This window comes from Chamaea fasciata, unplaced genomic scaffold (genome assembly GCF_029207755.1).
Source record: "Chamaea fasciata isolate MVZ Bird 193981 ecotype frontalis unplaced genomic scaffold, bChaFas1.0.hap1 SCAF_2, whole genome shotgun sequence".
Taxonomy (NCBI): domain Eukaryota; kingdom Metazoa; phylum Chordata; class Aves; order Passeriformes; family Sylviidae; genus Chamaea; species Chamaea fasciata.
The window spans coordinates 72,816,113-72,821,422 of NW_027094087.1; the positions used below are offsets into that span (position 1 = coordinate 72,816,113).

The window sequence follows — 5,310 nt, forward strand, 5'->3', positions numbered from 1 at the left end:
AATTATGTTTCTTGAGCACTATATCAAGAACTGCAGAGGTGTTTCTTTTTGATTTTAATTTAGAAGTCTAAAAGTAGATCTATATTTTCTTGGAATTTTATTTTACAGATATCTTAATTGACTGTACATAGAAACCTAATATCCAAGCAGTGAGAAAAGAATTACAGAGAGGCAATTACTTACTTTATTTTAGAGAATTTAAAACCCCTCTAACTCTGGTTAAAAAAAAAAACCCAATAGTGTAGGAGAAGGGAATACAGGTGACCTCATCCCAGATTAGTAACAGCTATGTTAATTACACAATACAGCCTCCCCCCACGTGAGTCACAGCTACATCCAATAAAGATAAGTGTGATAAACAGGAGTGGCTTAGCTGGTGAGGGGAATTATGAAGAAGGAGGATCCTGAGGTGAGTGAATCACTGCTGTGAGGTCAGTCTGGATCTGCAGTTGTAGCCTGTTGTTGGAACCTGTGGTCACAGTCTAGCCAGGTAAAAACCTGCATTCAGAGTCTGCAAACCAATGCCTGCAGCCATAGTTTAGCAGGAAATAACCAGCAGTCAGAGGCTGCAAGGGAAACCTACAGTAGGACCTTGCTGCCACCAGAGTCAGTGAATAGTTGGAGTTAGGATGGCTAAGCTGGAAAGAGGAATAAAGCAGGACCCTTTTCATGCTGTGATAAACAAGAAGTCTGTACCTCGGCTCATTTCTATCCTGTAAGAAGAGGGCTGCTGCAACACCACATCAACTAATTCTTGTAGAAATCAGGACAATAACCAAAATCACTCTGTTCAGTGCAATTGGTTCTTCAAGGTTAGCTCTGCTTACTCCTAGAATAACTTAGGCATTTTTTCTAGTTGCTCTCCTGAATGTGTACTTCAAGGCACAGAGGTCATCCTTCAAACAAATGCTCCATGTATTAGGAAGAACATCTTAACCGTGCAGATGACAGAGCACTGAAACAGATTGCTCAGGGAGGTTGTGGAGTGTTACTCACTGAAGATGCTCAAGAACCATCTGGTCACAATCCTGTACAATGTATTCTGGCAAGATCTTGCTTGAGCAGGGAGGCTGGGTGAGATGACCCACTGTGTTCTCTCCCAACCTGTAGTTCTGTGATTCTGCATGATTGCTCAAAACTAAAACCCAGAGGGAGTGGAAAAATAAACCTTGGTCTTGAGAAGAACCAGGGAATCCATTTTTTTGCTCAGGAATGGTAGACACACACCGGTGACAGGAAGGTTTGCTGTGCCTCTGCTTCCTCTAAACATCTGTCTGCTGAAAGTTGTAAATCTCACCAAGATGAGAGTTATATGATTGGGTGAGTTCTTAATTCAGATGGGCACTAAAATTTTAAAGGTGCATATCTGGTTTGATGGTAGATATTTAGGGTGAGGTAAAAGTAGAAATGGGTGTCTGCAGAATATTACTAATTTTCTTCTTTTTTGGGTCTGGCTGGGAAAGAGTTAACTTTCTCTATAGCTGCCCTCACAGTCCTATGCTTTGTGTTTGTAGCTAAAGCAACTAAGTGCTTGTAACAAAACAACTAAGATAAGATACCAGAGTTTTGGCTACTGCTGCACAGAATCAAGGCTGTCTCTCCAACTTGCTAGCACCACCAAAGACTAGTAGAGCAGGGGTGTGCAGGAAGATTTAAGAAATGGCTGTGGGGGAGGTCTGGTAGTAGTGTTGGTCTGGGAGAGTTGACCCAGACTGACCAAAGGGGTATTCCATGCCATATGATGTCATGCCCAGCAATAAAAAATAAAAGAGAGGTGGAGGAGGGGGACACTTATTATTAAGGTGTTTGTCTTCCAAAGCATCTCCCATGTGAACTGTGGCTCTGCTTCCCAGGAACTGGCTGGACAGGATCATCTGATGGGAAGAAGAGAATAAGTTTCTTTATTTTATTTTACTTCTTCGTTCAACCCTTCCTTCTCTTCATTAAACTTCTTTTATCTACATTTAAGACTCTTTGATCTTATTTTCTCCACCTGTCCTGCTGAAGTCAAGGTCAATCGACTACAGTGTCTTAAGGTGAGCAGAAAATTATATATTCTATTTCTCTCTACTAGGTATGAGAGGGAGCTAGGATAATATAATCATCTATAATATATGTGTGTATATATATATATATATATGATATTTCCCAGATTAATACTTTATTATTTTTCTTTTAAAAAAACCAAAATATTCTTAAAAGATGATAAATACTTGAGCCTTCTTTATTTTTTTAAAAAAATAAATGATAAGGGAAAAAACAGAACTAAGAGAAAGAATCAATTTAACCATGAAAATGAAGTTATTGGATAATTAATTTTAAATTCTAGGTCTTACATCAGAAAATATTCTTGCTATTTTTATTAGGACAGCTCAACTTATGTGTCTCATTGTGACTGATACAGTTTCTCAGTAACTGAGGCTGTTGCATTTATACAATTAAAAAAATCTTAGAGTTAAGAAGTACATGCTTCCAATATGCTTTACTATCCATCATTATGCAAGACTTTCCTTGAAAAAGTTATAATCTACAGAAAACTCATTGATATTGTCCATGTTTTTCCAAGTGATTTCTGCATGACAGGACTTTACTTAAACTTATGTTTGCATGGCTACTTTTTTTCTCATGCAAGATATTTTCAAACCAGAACAGCACCTATCACACTTGATTTAATGAAATAATAAAACAGCTTAGAAGAAAATTTAAAAAAAAAATCATTTTTATTTATTCCTCAAAAATATTACATCCTATAGAAAAATGTTGAGGGGTATTTTTTAAGTAATGCTATGTCTCTGATAAAATAGAGTATGTTATACAAGAGTAAATACTAAGGGGTTTGAATAATAATGATGTAAGTTCTTGTAAAGCCATTTTTCTTGTATCTTTACATTTCTCCTTTTTTAATTTTTTTTTTTTTTGGTGGTTAGTGTTTTGTTTTGGGTTTTTGGTTGTTTTTTTTTTTTTTTTTTTTTGTTTTGTTTTGTTCTGTTCTGTTTTGTAGGAGAATAAAGAAAACACCAATGTGTACCACTTTTGGCTGGAATACAGTTATTTATTCCTAGCAGATGCTATGGTGCTACAGTTTGGATTTGTTCTGAAAAATACATAGAGAGCACATTGATGTTCCACTCATTTCTGAGCAGCACCTGCACAGCATCAGGGCTGTCTGTTTCCCATGCAGTCTGGCCAGTGAAGACCCTGAAGGGGCTCAAGAATCTGGGAGGAGGCACAGCTGGGGCAGCTGATCCCAAACAGATCAAAGGAATATTGCATACCTTACAGTGCCATGCCCAGCAGTGAAAGGCGGGGGAAGAAGGAGGAAGGGGGGTCATTCAGAGTGGTGGTGTTTGTTTTCCCAAATAACCACTACACAAGAAGGGGCCTGGCTTTCCTGGAGGTGGCTGAGCACCTGTCTGCCCACAGGAAGCAGTGAATGAGTTCCTTGCTTTGCCTGTGGACCCAACTTTTGTTTTGCATATTAAGCTGTCTTTATTTCAACCATATTTATCATATTTTTCTTTGCAATTCTCTACTCCATCTAAGGTTGTACACTTGAGTCACTGTTGTGTTAATGTTTTAGATTTGCTCTTTCACTTCATGTGTTTTGCATATTTGGGCTTAAACTCCTAAAACTGTCAATGTAGCTGTAAGACTAGCTCTTCATTTCATATTCAGCTGAATTTATTTGCCTTAACTTGCTTGGGTTTAACCCATTTATTAGTTGCTAGCAACTAGGGTACCTCTATTTGGGCTGCCAGATAAAACACATGATTGTATTATAAAATAATCGTGTCTTCCTATAGCAACAGGAAGATGTCAGGCATGAAACACCTGAAGATTTCAAATTATACTGGCATCAAGATTTAAGCACCTAAATTTCAACACTAGATTATATTTAGACATTTAAATTACAAAAACTTGAAATTAATTGCCACAATATGTATTTAATTTCTTTTTCTGAAAAATAATAATTAGGTGGTTTTTCCCACTGTTATTTCCAAGCAATAATTTGAATTAAAGAATAAATACATATGTATGAAGATATTCACCCGTGGGACCTTCAGAATTCAGCAATAAATAAATATTCATGGTATTGCTCTCTCTTTTCTAAAGGGTGACACCAGAAACTAAAACACATTTATTTTTAATGGATACATGCTCTAAATTACTCTAGTTCAAGAAATGGAACTTTCATGGGTACAGTTGTTATCCTTTAAGCTTCTAATTGCTCAAGGTTATGATGTGATAGCAATTATTTAGTAATTATCTTCCTTCCAGTGTTCTGTGAACTGCCATTGAAAAACTGCTTGTTTTCCTTGTTTTCATGAATGCAATACTTATTCAGATAGAGGTTTGTGTGAAAGGTTTTAATTGAAAATAAGTTATATTAGAGGATATTTGCTTAGAAATAGGAAGTCACATAGCTGTGTTAATGATTCATTGTTTATTGTATGTAATAAATAAATGATAGCTCTTATTTGCAAAAAAATAGAAACAACTTTGTTGTAAATCCAAGTTTATTTCTCATAGTTATGTGATAATGTAATTTGATAGATCTCTTCATCGTTGAAAGGTTTTAGACCATCTCTTTAGAACCATTATTTGGCAGCACTCGGCCTTCTAAAGGTAATTTAAAAAATCTGTTTATTATTAAAGATGATATTTTGAACTTTGGAAAAGTATATAAATTCCAAGAGTTTTTAAAAGTTTAACTTTGTTTCTCACATTCCTGCTTATATACTGAAAAGTTGCTCATTACATACAAAACATTACAATACATAATTAAAACAAATTTTCCTTTTTTTAAAATTTGAAGTACTTTAATGTTTTATAAATTAAATTTTAATCAGAAGAATTTATATAGATAGTATAAAAGCTCTTGTTTCTTGACTGCATTATTTTGTATCCTGACCATTTCACAGATTTAACAACATACAGATTTCTCACTTTCGGTCTTTTTTTAGAATGTGTTGTGTTTCTCTCCATGTAAGATGAGAACAATATTTTAAAGTCTTAAATGGTGGTTCTGTGAAGTGCTTATTTAACATGGTAGTAGAAAATTATTACAAGTAAATTAGTTGCTAATTTATGATTCTCAAATGCTTTTCAAGCACATTAAGACTCCCATCTTTTATTGAAAGATATTACATTAATGCTACTGTCAAATTCTGTAAAAATAAAAACACTTCCAAACCCTTTGAGAAGAGCTCTGAAAGCAAAAGAAAAAGAACTAGTCTGCCAAGAAATAGCAGAATTTCTTCCTTTTCAAAAATTTACAGGATTTTGTGTTGTATCTCTACCAGAACTGTG

The 5,310-nt window shown here is 35.2% G+C and overlaps 1 long non-coding RNA gene across 6 annotated transcripts; it reads left to right on the forward strand.

The window, feature by feature from the left end:
• Positions 1-377: 377 nt before the first annotated feature.
• LOC136286013 (uncharacterized) lies at positions 378-3,014 on the forward strand. Of its 6 annotated transcripts, none has more exons than XR_010719683.1 (4): positions 378-409; positions 1,111-1,320; positions 1,854-2,036; positions 2,928-3,014. It is a non-coding gene; the product is annotated as an uncharacterized lncRNA (long non-coding RNA). The 6 variants fall into 6 exon arrangements; XR_010719682.1 differs by having other exon boundaries at positions 381-409; positions 857-1,320; XR_010719681.1 differs by having other exon boundaries at positions 381-409; positions 1,211-1,320.
• Positions 3,015-5,310: the final 2,296 nt, after the last annotated feature.